Source organism: Pinus tabuliformis, chromosome Q, assembly GCF_031772625.1.
Source record: "Pinus tabuliformis cultivar Carrire ecotype Pingquan chromosome Q, CPIR1, whole genome shotgun sequence".
Classification (NCBI taxonomy): Eukaryota; Viridiplantae; Streptophyta; class Pinopsida; order Pinales; family Pinaceae; genus Pinus; species Pinus tabuliformis.
Window position 1 is genome coordinate 43,547,615 of NC_142296.1, and position 16,730 is coordinate 43,564,344.

Below are 16,730 nucleotides of genomic sequence, written 5' to 3' on the forward strand. Positions count from 1 at the left end.
AACTTTTTTATTTAGTTTATTAAGTATTTGTTAATTACAATTATTTTATAATAATATAATTAATAAATCAAAATCAAAATAATAGAAAATTAATGTTATTTTAAAATGATGAAATATTTCAATTAGAAAAAGGAAAGATTTTTAAAAATAATTATAAATAAGGTAATGTAAGAATCTAAACTTTTATATACATGATATATTGTTTTTTTCAGCAATTTACTTAAAAAGAATTATAAATCCCATTTTCAAATAACGATTTTGTGGAAGTAGTTTTTTATTTTTTAATTTGTGCTTCCTACAATAAAATGTTATTAATAGTCATGAAATCTGTTACTAATAACAATAAATCAAATTTCATCTGTAAAAATAAAGCAAATGCTTCACTTAAGAATGAGGAAGACAACACTAATTTATTTTGTCAACCATTTAAAATAAAAAAATCTAAGTCTAATTTTTTTAAAATTTTACTTAAACTTTATGTAATCAAATATATTTACATTTCAATCCAATAAAATATATTAAAAAAAAAATTAAAATCTAAAATATTATATAAAAATTAAATAATTCGATAGAGTTCCAATATATAAACACCTATTTTGGAAAATTTCTTTATAATTATTACTAATTTATTTTATCATTAAATAGAATTCAAAGCAAATCCCATTCCCACTTTATTACACATGCAAGTGTTTTTCTTTTCTTACGCTATATCCATCGATAGTAATAAATAATTTAATATAAAACACAATAAAGCATATTAATTTGAAAATGGAATATAACGAACTTCATCGGTATATGATATTGTTCTTTTAATATATAATAGATGGTTAATTTTTTAGATTTTTTTTGTTAGTTAGTTTTCACTAAAATTGTATTAATGTTTTATAAATTTATGGACTAATCAATCAATCTTAAATTTCTTTGATAAAAATATCTCAAATGGTTACGATTCCCGGATCTTGACACTTTAATAAGCATGGATGGTTGAATTATTTCGGTATATAAATTGGGCCAAAGCCAAAACCAAAGCATGAAGCTTTCATAAATTCAGATCCAATCTGATACTACTACTCCAGTTGCAAATACTTAATACTGGGCAGATCAAAGGGTCAAAGGAATTATGGCCTTCAAACTATCTGCCTCTGCCTCTATCACTGGAGCAGCATGTATTTTATTAGCTTCTGTGTTGTTGCAGGCCTCCGTGTGTTCTTCAGCCAGCAACAACCCCATTGACAACTGCTGGAACAATGGAAACTGGCAACAGAATCGAAAGAAGCTGGCAGATTGCGCCATAGGCTTCGGAAGCGCAGCCAATGGAGGAAAAGCAGGAGAAATATACAAAGTCACCAGCCCAGAGGACAATGCCGCAGATCCGCAACCTGGTAGTTTGAGATATGGGGTGACACGTAAGAATCCACTGTGGATTGTTTTTGCTAAGGATATGATCATCAAGCTTCAGATGCCCCTGATTGTGACGAGCCAGAAAACTATCAATGCAAGGGGAGCCAAAGTCCAGATTGGTAATGGGCCCTGCCTGCGCATCGACAATGTGAACAACGTTATTATTCATGGCTTGCAAATCAGTAATTGTGTGCCCAACGCGAGGGGCAATGTTCGGGTGGCGGAGGGTAATGGTGGTGTGCAATTGATGGACCCAAGGGACGGAGATGCTATTTCTGTAACGGGTTCCACTAATATATGGATCGACCACAACACCCTCTCCAAGTGCCAAGATGGTCTGCTTGATGTCACGCTAGGTTCCACAGCAGTTACTATTTCCAACAATCACTTTTTTAACCATGACAAGGCAAGCTACCTAAACTGCACCATGTTTATGGTAGATTTTAAGAATATTTCAGAGTTATGTTGTTTTAAATTTTATTTATTTATTTTAGACTATGATGAATTTTCCGTTTTAGTTAGTTTGATCATAGTTTTCGAGAATATTTTGAAATGTGATGAATAAGAGTGAATTAGCCGCAGCATATAGATTTTTTAAATTTTAGTTTTATAAAAAAAGATTTGCCAGATTTTAGAGAAATTAGATCCAAAAAAGTCAGTGGAAAAGCTTTCCAAATTTCGCACTAAAAACAACTCGTTATGGTATCAACATTTTTGTACATGTTTTAAATTGTAAAATAAAAAAAGAAAATAGTCCAATTAAGTTTTTAAAATTTTGAAGAATTACATATTTTTGTATTAGTCTCATGTTTTTTTGATATCCCATGGAGTGAGAATTCAAACTTGTAAATTTCAAAAATATTCTAAAATCTAATGTACCTCAAACTTATGAAACCACACATTCTAAAATCTAATGTACCTCAAACTTATGAAACCACACATGCATGCAGTGTATGCTGTTAGGGCACAGCGATGAATATGACGGTGATAAAAACATGAAGGTAACAGTGGCATACAACCACTTCGGACCAGGCCTCACACAGAGGATGCCAAGGTAAATTTATCTCGCTTTTAGTTTTTCTGTGATACAATCAATCCCTAAATCTTAAATTAAGTTGAGTTAAGGTACTAATAACAATAATTCAGTAAGTATATTTTTCGGATTAATTTGAAGTTTGAAACCAACTAATGTGATTTATTTTTTAGATTAATCACATCAGAAAATTCCGTGGTTTCGACTAATATTCAATTAACATACATGAACCCAATGTTTTGATGATGTCAGAGCTAGATTCGGTTACGTGCATGTAGTGAATAACGATTATGAACCGTGGGGATCGTATGCCATTGGAGGAAGCATGCATCCAACCATCAGAAGCGAAGGAAATCGGTTCGTGGCCCCGAGTAGCACGAATACGAAGCAAGTGACATGGCGTGAAAACTGTGGCGGCGGTGATCCTACTTGTCCCAATGGGTGGCTCTGGGTTTCAGTCGGCGATCAGTTTCTGAATGGAGCATACTTCAATGCTTCTGGTAAAGGAACGGCTATTCCACCGTATAGTGCAGGGCAACAATTTGCAGTTGGTCGTGGGAGCTCAGTACAAGCGATGACTACGCAGGCGGGAGCTCTGAACTGAGTTACCGGTGACTCTGAATTATGAATATTCTATCTATTTACAAAGCAGTTGTCTATTTTTGTTAATTATATGTTTCCATAACTAAAATGAATAAAATTGTATTATATTATTTTCTTGGTTTTTTATTACACGACTTGGTCATATGTTTTTTTTTATTAAAATTTATTATTAAAAATATATTTTTTAATTGAACCTATGATCTCTGAATAGTAAAGGTGCTTAAATTGAGATAACCCTTGCTACAAGGTTGATATGTTACAATAGAAAAATAACTTGTTATTTTTTAACCAATGAATATAAGTGAAAAATAACTATAAATTGCAAAAAAATTGTTCCCTCAAAAACATATTTGATAAATACAATAAGACAATTAAAATTAGAGAATGTTTTTTACTACCCTAAATTAAATGTTATAACCACTAAATTATATACAACTTGATTGGTCCCTCCTAAGAGGTCACAACTTCAAAACAAGAGGGGTAGTGTATGTATGCCTTGGTAGAGGTGGGTCCTTGTCCCACAAATAAGGGGGTCTCATACACCAACATGGTGTTTGGCTCACTGTGACCTTAAAATTTGATAATAATAATAATAATATACTCAAACTATTTATCTATTAATCCATTTCTCTAATAAGAAAGAGAACATATAAATCATTTCACTTTGCATACCCATTCATCTCATCACTAAATTGTTAAAATATTCAAAACTTAAATTTAGTATAACAGATTTACTATTCATTCAAAGGTCTTTAACACACTATTTAGGATAGAGTATGGATAAATTACCTCCAATTCCATTCTTAATGCCCATCCACTCTATGTTATATAATCAAATAAGTTGATTGGGAGTTTTAGTATACCATTATTTATGTTGTGAGTATTCAAAGTTAGCATTACATCATATTTTTGCATTTTCTTTAATAAGATTAATAGTAATAAACAAAAGGAATAATTTGCATAGGTAAACCTCCTTTGTGAAGTTCTAAGCTAATAGTGTTCATCAAAGTTCCAAATTAATAGTGTTCATCAAATTTAGGAAAATAACTTTTATTACATTCAATGAGATAAGCCATTTTTAACTAAACATGAATTTATATTCTTAACATGATTATCTAACTCTAAAACTTCTATTTAGTAATTGCCTCACCATGCATCCATTTTTTACAAATTTAAGTAACTTGCATGTGTTTATAAGGCATCTTCCTAAGAATATATTATCATATAAGGCATCTTAGTAATATACTATGCATCCATGTGATTGGGTTCATGTTCATGAAAAATAGAAAGAATTTTGCAACATATCAAAATCTACACTTGGGCTTTCCATTGGCTAGCTTCCGGGATGTAGTACATGTTTATTTTTTTATTTTTTATACCAGGTGGTGAATTGGTAACTATCAAGCTTAATCTAAGGGAGACCCAGCATCAATCCTCGTAGCTACCGCTATAACACCAAGAGTACATCCAACAACTTGTAAGCCAGATATACTAATTTCTTATAATTTTGGCAAAAACAAAAACTCATTAAAAAATCTACTCCTTGAACCGCACACCATAAAAAGATACTATACCATCAATCCACACATCACTATATGGATACGATACATGTTTAGTACATATTTAAATGAGTTAGGTAGTTGGGATAAATTCTTAAACATGTTGTTCGAAGCACTGGGCTCACATTCAGATGAGAAGATAATGTGAGTTGTACAAATTCGGACCTGGCAGTTGGAGAAGTGCCACTTAGACTATTGGTGTGGCAGGCATCTTACTTTTGAGCGCGTTTTTGTTTCTATTGTGCGGGGTTGTTTCGGATCAGATTTAGATTTTTATATAATTAAATATACATAAACAAATTTCTTTTGCTCGTGACTTATTTATATAATTTCATATACGTAAAATTAATTAAAGAAGTAAAACAAACTTAAAAAACCAAGATTTAATTTTTTTATATATATATTTATGTAAATTTCTAAAAAAATATTGAAAACAAATTATAAAAAAAATTATATCAAATGTAGTAGAAAGCAAAAAAAAATTATAATTTTTTTATTTTAAAAATCTTACACAATATTCTCAAAATATAAATAAATTAGTGTATTGTATTGAATAATAAGAAAATTAATAAACCAAAACTGTTATAATAAAAAAATTAAAATATTAATTTATAGGTATATAAACTTGTAATATTCTAAAATTATAAATTAAATTAATATGTTTTATTAATTCATATTTGTTATTATGTAATTTATAGATTGATATTATTATTATTATTATTAAATTTTAAGTTCACGGCCAAGACATCAAATTGGTGTATGACACCCCCTTGTTTGTGGGAAAGGAACCCTAAGAAGGCATACATACCTCTCCTTTTGAACATGTGACTTTTTAGGAGGAAACATATGCTCTTTTTTTTTTTTTTTCGTGTGGTTCACGGGGCACCAGAGGTGGGCCGCTACATCCGCGTAGAGAAGCGGGGCAACTCCCCGAAGGGAACTGCCGTTCGGCCGTTTCAGACCTGACCCCGAGGAGGTTTGATCCCGTGACCTCTCAAACCGGGAGAGTACTATCAGCGGGAACTCAACCATTTGAGCTAACCCTCGGGGCTGGAAACATATGCTCTTAACCATTAGGCCCATTAAATTAATAAAAAAATATTTAAATAGTAAATCTTCATATATATATATATATATATATATATATATATATATATATATATTCATTCTCGCACAATAAATTAAAAGTGAGAGCAATGTGTAAAAAAACAAAAGCATGGACATTCCCTCATAGTTTTTGTTCAACATGATATATATATATATATATATATATATATATATATATATATATATTAAATAAAAATATCAGGAAAATAGAATAATTAATGTGTTTTTTAAGCCGTAGTCTAACTAGCTAGAGGAATTTCCCGGAAAGTTACCGAAATTTCGGTCATATTTAGAAAAAATCCGGCAAGGATTTTTGTAAATCCAAGTTAAAGTTGTTAAACTTCAAAATTTTATGTGTCCTAGACGTTTTTGATGGTGTTGAATCTATTTCCACCATCAAAAACACGATTCAAAAACTGTCTCTAGAAGAATTTTTGAAAAAAAATTCCCAGATTCTGGCCACTTTTGGCCGTCCGGGCAATTCCTCCGCCTCGATAGACAACTCCCTTTTTTTATATGAATCTTAAGATGTAATCCTATATTATCATTAATAAAAAAACAGATGTTATTTATCAAATTTCTCGATGAGATTGGACAGATTTTGAGGGGAGAAAGTTACCATAACAAGATAGTTATTTTAATTGCTAATTGCCCTAGTTATTTTAATTACTAAAAAACAAGGGGGATAGGGTCTCAATAGATCTATGTTTTTAGGCAAGCCTTGGTAGAAAAGAGCCTTTAGAGGTTGTTCTCTTATGAAGGACTAGGAGGCAAAGTCATAAAGTGGATATACATCAAATATATTCCTAACACTGGAGATGTTGATTATAATCTCTACAGGATTCATAATTCTACAACTAAGAATGAGCCTTTTCTTACGGAATGTTTTTTTTCTTAAGCAAGAGATGGTCCTTCTATTAACTTGGGTAAAAAAATGTTTTACACATGTTACAATAGACGAACAGAGGTGCAAACTCCCCCATAGGGAGAGTGAAAATACCCAAAATACCCATAAAACCTTCCATAAATCAAACCGAAACAAGGCCTAGACTACCTTGGAACCAAAAGCAGGCAAGTGGATCCAACGTCCACTCCGCAAAACCCACCGGTGATCTGTCTTCTAACAACCTAGTGGTCAAAATTCAACCCACGCGGAGGCGAAGCCCGCAGAAAAGCCCTTAAGTTGCACGATCAACGTTGACCGTTGATCTTCTCCTTCTGATCCAACGGCTGGTGTCCATATCGCGTGGCTTACAAACCCGTTGAATACCGCCTGATGAATCCAGTTTGCCTTTTCGGTCCTTTGCCATGTGTTGCTTCCTGAGTGGAATCGCTGGCTTTTCATTAAAACCGTCTTTGGTTTGGATGGCGCCCGAAGGTGGTAAACCATTAGTGTTTTTATCCTTTCGGGCCCACCAACTTGCACACTAAAAGGTGGTTGTTGATCTTCCCTCTCTAGATTTGACGGCCACAAACCAAATCGGATCGCACATCTGCTCGCGGCTTACCCAACGATGAAGGTGGTAGTCACGGTTCATCCATCTCCATGCGTCACTTGTCCTCCAAGAAAACATCTCTCGGGCCAGAGGGCACCCGAAGCCGGTGGTATATCTCGAGTAGTTTTTGACCCTAATAATCTCTTCCTTTGACCTCCCAGGCATTGCCCAAGGAGGACATAGCTGAAAGGGTGGCCTATATGGCATTTGTCTCACATGGAATCACTTCTCCTGTGATCAGATATCTCCTGTCTCAGTTACTGCCTTTGTTTCTAGGAGCGCCCTTAGAAAAGTAATAATGCATATCCTCTGACAGGTCATCTGAGGTGAACTTATTCATCGTTGTCATGGAGTAAAATTCTTTCTCTTTATTTTTCTTGATACTATTGTCTGTCGCTGAGGGCCTGGGATGAGCATTCCTCCTTCAGCTTGTCATCCATTACCTCCTCCCACCAGTAGCACAAGTCGATATGCTTGCTTCGAACCCCTTCATTGGAAAGCCAGTCTACAATTTTGTTGGCTTCCCTGCGGACATGCACCAACCTAAGAGTTCTCAACATTCTTAGGTGTGGATTTTTTTGGTAGACTTGCAGAAGCCACCAGTGTATTGAGATTTTCTCCGGTGCAGTGCCAGCATTTATCTGCTTCACTGTATTAATTACTAATTCCAAGTCAACCTCAATGATGACACTATGAATGTTGTACTTGATCAGAATTTCCAAGCATAATTCCATCGCAATGAGCTTAGCCATATTGTTGGATGCTTTTCCTAGATAACTGTGGAAGATGACTTGTATGTTTCCATCCTCATCCCTCATGATGCCTCCATAACCTTCTTCTCCTAGATTCCCTTTTGAGGCCCCATCTATGTTAAATTTAAAAACCATGTGAAGAGGGTTGCCAGGAAGCCTTTTCTATTGAGGTATTCTTTTTTATCTGCATAGAACACTGAGGGAGATTAACCTTGAGCTCTAACTTCGCTAGGATTTTGGCCTCTCTTAGTCCTATGGGTTTACCAGTACTGACACCTCCCAGGATATGAACAGTCTCTTTGAGTTGTTTAAAGATTAGCTTTAGGATGCTGCTCACCAGGCTCACCTTATCTTTGAAAATCCTATTGTTGCGCTCCTTCCAAACATTCCAGATTATGAACCCTGGGGTTAGTGCCCAAGCGGAGTTAATGATCTCATTATCTGAATAAAAATTCCGCCAATTTTTCAAAGTAGTAATGATGTCATTTACATGTCTATTTGTTTGCTCGAAGACTTCTCCAACCCAATTCCAAAGTATTGTAGTGAATGAGCATCTATTTAGGAGATGATTAGTAGTTTCTTCCTGTTGTCCACATAGGTGACACCTTGAGGGGCCAAAAAAACCTCTTTTCCTTAGGTTATCCCATGTCAGAATCTTGCCCTGTCGGACCAGCCACTTGAATAGTTTGACTTTCATCCAATGAGGATTATCCCAGAGTTATTTCCACATCTTACCAATGTTTGGAAAGTTAAGCCATGAATCTATCTTTTTGGCCTCTTTAAGGGTGAAGAGACCTGCCTTGTTCTTTCCCCATCTTAATTGATCGTCCAAGGTCGAGTTTAAGATTTGCCTCTTTTCTAAAAGACCTTTAAGGGCTATAGCTTGAGTATGCATCATGCCCATTCCATCGTAATTTGGAAGTTTTCATCTTCTCCATTTCCCATTGGTCCTTGATTGGTCCCAATAGTCACTTACCCTCCTTAATCCTTTGTTGATGGTATTAGTGTGAATGTTTGCTAATTCTTCACTTCAGATATTATCCTCCTACTACCAATTATCCTCCAAGAGCTAGGCCAGATTTCCATTTCTGATCTCCCATAAACTATGATTTTGGACTAAGGCCCTGTTCTCCCATGCCTTATTCCAAATTGAAGAACCTTTTACTTGTCCTGTCATTCTTATGAGGTTCTTCTCCTACCAATCTCTTGCATACTTTTGCTTCCATAGTTTTGCCTAGGGGTCTTGTATTTCCTTTAGCCATCTCCACTAGATTTTGGCTCCAAGAACTCTGTTAAGAATTCCTGGGTCATGAAGACCCATGCCACCATGAGACTTTGGTTTTCATATCCCGTCACATGCCACTAGGGCCCATTTCTTCTTTTCTTCACCTTTCCCCTAGAGAAAGTCTCTCTGAATGTTTCTTATATTAGTAATAACACCAGTTGGTGCTGGAATGGCTCATAACATATAGATAGGGATACTTTGGAGGATAACCTTAGTTAGAATCAGCCTCCTTGCTAGATTTAGGGCTATATTTGTCCATTTGCTAATCTTATCTTTTAGCTTATTTAGAACAGGCTCCCAGATTTCCTTATGTAGCAATTTGTCGGTGAGGGGAACTCCCAGGTATTTCACGGGCAATGACTCTCTTTGAAATCCCAAAATTCTGGAAAGATTTCTTTATATTGAAATATCTGCATTGAAAAAGAAAATCTTTGATTTAGTAAGACTTACCTCTATGCCTACTGCCATAGAAAACTCACTCAGCATCTGCTTAAATTCTTTGGCTTCCTTTGCAGTGGGTGTGCCTTGAAGCATAGTATCATCCACAAATTGCTGATGTGTCACTGTGTCCCCACCTTGAGTGAGTCTCAGTCCCTAAATTCTCCCTTCCTCCTTAGCAGCTCTGATTGCTCTCCCTAACCCTTCCATCATTAGAATAAAAAGGAAAGCAGAAAGAGGATCGCCTTGCCTGAGACCTCTAGTAGGCTTGAAGGTTTTGGAGGGAGATCCATTGAGAAGAATTGAATAGCTGGTGGTGGTAACTAGCACCATGACCCATTTAAACCAATTGTAATCAAATCCATAAGCTTTTAATACTGCTCTTATGTACTCCCAGCTAAGTTTTTCATAGGCCTTTGCTATGTCAAGCTGAATTATCATCCCTGCCTGTTTATTGGTAATGAGTGAATGAACCACTTCATGTGCTTGAATTATGTTATTAAGAATTTGTCTTCCCTCCACATAGCCCGTTTTCTCCTCTGACACTAGGGTCGGGAGGAGTGGTTTGAGACGGTTGGAAATTACTTTGGATATTATTTTGTATACCACATTGCATAAAGCTATAGGTCTAAATCTGTTTAGAGAGGTGGCCTTTTCCTGTTTTTGGATTAAGGCTATGAAAGATTCATTGAGTGCCTTCAAGACTGTCTTAAATCTTCGAGAGTCTTCCACTACCTCTAGAATATCCCGTTTTACTATCCTCCAACATGTTTTGAAGAAGTTCACATTGAAGCCATCCGGGCCTGGTGCTTTCCCGTTGTGCATCTCCTTAATGACTTCCTCAATCTCTTCCTCTGTTACTGGTCTATTGAGATTGTGATTATCTTCTCTAGAAACCAATTTAGGAATGTACTGAGTAAATATTTTCGTAAACTGGTATCTTTCTTCCGAGGTTTCCTTATGTTCTGAAAATGCTGGACTAGAACCTTTTCCATTTCTTCATGAGTGTTTCTTTCTATTCCATGCTGATCTATAAGTTTCAAAATTGTGTTGTTGTTTCTGTGAGCTATGGTGGATATGTGAAAGAATTTGGTGTTTCTCTCCCCTTCCTTAATCCATTCTACTCTAGATTTCTGTATCCAGAATATTTCCTCTGTAGACATATATTTTCCCATTCATTCTGGAGTGACTCTGCTATCTCTTTCCTTTCATTTGTATAGCATTATGTGATAAGAATATGGTTTATTTCCTTTAGTTTCTTTTCCACATCTCTTTTAGCTTTGAAGATATTGCCAAATTCATTTTTATTCCACTCTTTGATTTTGCCTTTAATGTGTTTGAGCCTACAGTGTAGAAGGAACATCTTTGTACCTTGAAGGTGTAGCTCTTCCTTCCACCATTTTTCAATGTTTGTGAGGAAATCTGAATGTGTGAGCCAAGCGTTCTCAAACCTGAAGGGGGAGTTCCTTGGTTTACCAAATAGAGAAGCTTCCAATTGGATAGGCCAGTGATATGATCCTCCAAAAGGTAGGATGAGCACAGTCATGCTACTTCCCATGAGAAGAAGATCCTCTAAAATAATAAATCTGTCTAATTTTGAGGCTACTTGGGTAGGGCCCCCTCTTTTGTTATTCCAAGTGAAGATTCCATTGCTGGTTTCTATATCAACCAATTTCATATTGGTGATGAAGTTCTGGAAGGCAACTGAATCCCTACCAAGTTTCCTAGTTTCTCCTTTCTTCTTTGTGAGTGATTTTGTCATGCTAAAATCACCTCCAAGAATCCAGGGTACAACTGGGTATCTCTTCTTCATATCCTCCAGTGTTGTGAGGAGTCAAAGTTTTTCCTCCATTGGTCGCAGACCATAGACATTGGTGATCATGTAACATTGCCTATCACCCACCGGTTGGAAAATCAGAGAAATGTGATGTCTAGATGCCTTCGCATCAATCACACCAAATTTTTGTGGATCCCATAGAGTGAGAATGCCACCAACAAATTTATTTTCCTTAACTTCAAGGTATTCATATCTATTTAAACATTTGCTATGTTTGTCGCGGATCATCTCCACTGATCATTTTATTTCCTATATGAATACTATGTCAGGTTTTTCCTCTCTGATCCTGTTACTTAGATTCCTCTGTTTTCTTCTACTCCCTAGACCTCTAATGTTCCAAGTTGTGATTTTCATTGAGGTGGGGTTTTAAAGGAGCAACTGGAAAGGTCTTTCATTCTTCCTGAGTCAATCATGAGTTTGCCACACTCCAGCAGTAGTTATTTTTGTCTTTTCCTTCCCCTCCTCTTGCCTGGATTTTTTGTTAATTTTCCTGGTTATCATGTCCTCTTTTGATTCCTGCAGCTATTTGGTGTGACTTGTTAAGGAATATTTGTTGTACCTTGTCCACATACTCCTGAGGTATGGAGTTTATTCCCAGGTTTCCTCGTTGTTCTAGAAACTTTTCCAGCTCTAGGTTCTCCCTTTCCAGGATCTCCTGTAAGTCTTGGTCCTCTATACCACTTTCACTTTGAGTCATTCCTAGTCTTTTTATATTTCCATGGTACTCAAAGGGTCCATCGTGTGTTCATTTTGTTCCTGAGTGAACTCCATTTCGGTCTCTTTTCCTTTCCCCCTTGCTGACTAATTCTTTGTACTCTTTTGATCACATCCATCTACTTCTTTTTCTCCTAAGATCTCAAAAATGTTGTAACTTCTTATTTTGTTATCATTCTCAATAGGATTCTTTTGTGTCTTCCTTCCTCCTCCTTTTCCTTTTCCTCCTACTTTGGTGAAACCTGTCTGATCTTTCCCTTTGTTGGTGTTTAGGTATTCCTCCCTTCTATTAAGAGGACAATCTCTAGATAGGTGCCCATGCTCATGACATTTGTGACATCTGAACTGGATATGTTCATAGTCAACAGTTTGAACCCATTCCTCATCATATACTTCTAGAATGACATCATCTGGAAGGGCTCCTAATAGGTCCATCTCCACACAAATACATGCATAGGAGGTATGTTTTCCTCATAAAGTTGCCTCTAAAATCTTTAAGAAATGACCTAATTTATTGCCTATAGCTTTTAAAGACTCTGGCATCCAGTAATCTAAAGGTAAGGAGTAGAGTTTGATCCATACTGGTACCAAAGTGAAGGTTTCTCGTTTTCGCACAAAGTTCATTGTCCATGGCCACATATAGAGACTAGCAATTGCAAAGAAGTATGGTCCTCCTTCAAAAATCCTGTCTCTGTCTTCCATGTTCGTGAACACCACTAAAAAAAAACCTTTGGATCCAAGATGTATATTTAAATCCCCCTTTGGTTTCCAGTTGTATTTTATCCAGGTGTACAACGCTTTCTTTGACGGCAATATTCCCATAAATTTTCATATGATGGCATAGCTTTCCATGTGATCCCTATGCACTTGCAGAGCTGGATCATTCAGAATAACCCAAGGTTTAGTTATGCTCTTGGGTTTACAGGGCCACATATTGGTTTTATTCTCTATGCTTTGACCTTTGTCTTCTGTTTTCTCCTCCCGTCGGTCTTCTTCGTGGGTCCCTTGTTCTGCATGGGTTTTAATGCCTTTTGCCTTCTAATTTTCAGTGTTTTTTGTCTTGACCTCCAAGGGTTGTGGAGGCTTGTTCTTATTCCCTCCTCTTCCTTTGTTCGAAACCACATTACTGTAGGAGGAAGTGGAGCTCCCTCCTCCCTGTGCCTCCATGGGTACCTGTTACCCTTTGTCACTCTCTTTGTTGAACCCTCAAACCTTGATTGCTAGTCACCGAAGAGGGTGAGTATCATCCAGATATAGTTTTCTTCTTACAGAATGTTAAAACGGGCTTCTAGAATTTAATTTGGTGAAATCATGGATGCCTCCAATAATATTTCTGAACTTGGAAGAGTACTTAAAATTCCTGGTGAATATGTTTTGCATAATTCTAAAGGCATGTCCCAAAAAATTACTCCATCCCCTGTAAACAAGCCGACTGTTGCCACTGGTACTCTATGTTTAAATAAGCTAATTGTTGTCACTGGTACTCTTCATTTAAAACCAATCAGATAAAACCTGAAAAAGGTGTGTAATGATAACAAATAATGCATAGCTTACAATAATGCACATTAATCCTCATTGTTAATAGACATGCTTATTTCACTTGATAGATAAAGGAATAACAAGTAGGGAACAAATTCGAAATAAGGGGATCTGAGAATGTACAAGCCCAAATAAACTCCACATTGAAATAACACAATGAAAGAGTGTCATATTAATGATAAAATTACTTATTTATACATGTGAAATCTAGGTATCAGACAATTGTGTCTTGATAACTTATTAACTATAAAAACGGAATGCAAAACTAATTACATACTATACAATATACAATAATAATCCTGAAGGATTAGTTAGCATTCTCCCCTTAATCCGAAGGGACATCTGACATGCCGAGTAACATTATGAACTTTTAAAACTTTTCACATCCCAGTAGCTTTGTAAATATGTCTGCGATTTGCTCTAAAATAGGACAATGTGTCATATGAATAACTTTGGCCTCTACATAATATCAAATCAAGTAATATTTGGTGTTAATATGCTTGCTTCGATTGACATGAAACTTGGGATTCTTATCCAACTTAATTGCAGAAGAGTTGTCAACGAGTAGTGGATTTTAAGCCTTTTGTTTTTTTTTTTTCTAAGTAAAGGCTACTGCTATATTAAAGAAAAGAAAATATGTACAGAGTTTAGATCTCGCGAGGAGGCCGAGGCCAGTCCTCAAGCTGAAGAAGCTTGACAATTCTGTCTATCTGCTTTAACCTAGTCTTAAAACATAGTCCATAGTCATGATTTCTGGACAGCAAATAACCTGGACTCCATCTAACAAAGACCTCATGGCTACTGGCAGGACAGAGCCAGTTTACATCATAGACACTGAGACAAAAAAGAGCATACTGCTGAAGCCTGAGACTTACAGCAGTAGCTATATTGAGACTTTGAACTGACACCATATGTAATGACATTATTACAAAAAGACAAGACAGAGCACCCGATGTTAACTAGGCTGGCTTGCTGGTCGAGGCCGTCTGCACATCATTGTCCTGGCTGGGCGAGTCGAGCCAGATGACCATCCCATCCTCGTCCCGAAGCAACTCTCTTGGATCTGGCTGAGCCTGAACGCTGAGGGCCTCCGTTTCCATATTCAAATTGGGCAATTGCAGAATTTCTTGCACAGAGACGTCATTACCCGAGACTTCCTGAGGCGGAGCATGCTGGCCCAGGGCGTTTTGAGCTGGAGCTGCCTCGAAGCGGTGGGTTCTGTAAACCAAGCCGGTCATGTCGCCTAAGAAGATATCGCTGTCATGAACACTTGCGGGGGAGCCGGAATTGTGCACACCAGGATCTTCCTCCGTAATGAAAACAGTGAAATTGACCACAACCTCTGGCCTAACCAGGCGGCTGGGGAACCTGAAGCGGAAAGACTGGTAGGTTCCTTGTGGGAGCAGGCATTCCTGCTCTGAATCTTCCATCTCTGAGGAGGGTGGCGCCACGTTGATGGGCGAAAGTGGCTGCACGTCTTCCATTTCAGAGCTAACCCAGATCCCCGATCTTCCCCCGCGCCTAGGGATACCTCTGCTGTGCGGCATGGCGCTAATGACCAGAGATCCCAAGCCCTTGTTACGCCTTCGAAAATTGGAAGCCGGGGTGACCTTTCGTCGAATGCACAGAGCAACAATATGCCTGTTCTGAGCGAGAATGGAAATGTGGATTTCAAAATAATGCGTAGCCTCCATATTTACCATGGGGGGAGGGCCTTGGGCTCTTCTCCTGTTCTGCCTTGAATGCTGAGCAGACATGCTTGGCATGAATGTGGCGTCCCGTCTCCACTGCAACCAACTGAGAACGACGTCCCTTCTGCTCTGCCATGAACTAAATGCACTGCCCTTGTGCATTAAATCCTAAAACATTCTACCTTCCTCCACGTACCAGGGCTGGCGGTCCGTCCTGCTCCCATGTGGCATGGCGTGTGCCATCTTAATGACTGGTGGAGGCACCCGCATCCGGGTGATTTTAAGCCTTTTGTTTCTCTAGCAAGTATTCAAGTATTTTTTGAAGCCAAATGATTTCTTTTGTAGCTTGACCCGCTGCAACATATTCAGCTTTGGTGGTAGAATCAACAGGAACAAATTGCTTGCATAATCTCCAAGTGGTGGTTGTTAATCCAAGACTCATCGAATAACCAGAAGTAGAGACTCCATTCTCCTTATATCCATCAAAATCACAATCTGAGTAGCTAGTGAGATGGAAATCTACAACTTTGGAATATTTGATGCCATATGTTCGAGTGCCCTTCAAATACCTGAGCACTTGCTTTGCTGCATTCCAATGACCTTCACATGGTTTATGCATGAACCTAGAAAGTATCCCTACAACAAAAGTTATGTTAGGTCGAGTAGTAGTTAGAAAATTCAAACTTGCAACACGTTGTTTGTACTTTGTTGGATCTTCAAACATACTTCCTTCAATGGAGGTAAGCTTCAAATTCTGCTCCATAGGAGTAGCGACAGGATTACAATCCTGCATCCCAAATCTGTCCAATAGCTATCCAATGTACTTTTTCTGAGAAATGAAAATATATTTGGGTTTCTAATTAGCTTCAATCCCTAAATAATAATGTAATAAACCTAAATTTGTCATGTCAAAAACTTCAATAATTCTCTTTTAACGAACACTATATAGTCATCATTGTTTCTTGTGATCATCAAATCATCTACATACACAACCAAATATACAACTGACTTTCCAATTTTCTTAACAAAAAGAGTTGCATCATCCAGATCAAATAATTTATAATTCAACTTGAGAAGGTGTTCAGTTAACTTCTCATACCATGCACAAGATGTGTGTTTCAATCCATACAAAGCCTTAACCAATTTGCATACTCATCTACATACACAACCAAATATACAACTGACTTTCCAATTTTCTTAACAAAAAGAGTTTCATCATCCAGATCAAATAATTTATAATTCAACTTGAGACGATGTTCATTTAACTTCTCATAC

The 16,730-nt window shown here is 36.9% G+C and overlaps 1 pseudogene; it reads left to right on the plus strand.

The window, feature by feature from the left end:
* The first annotated feature begins 1,120 nt into the window (after positions 1 to 1,120).
* On the plus strand, positions 1,121 to 3,038 carry LOC149218199 (pectate lyase 1 pseudogene; annotated as a pseudogene).
* The last annotated feature ends 13,692 nt before the right edge of the window (positions 3,039 to 16,730 follow it).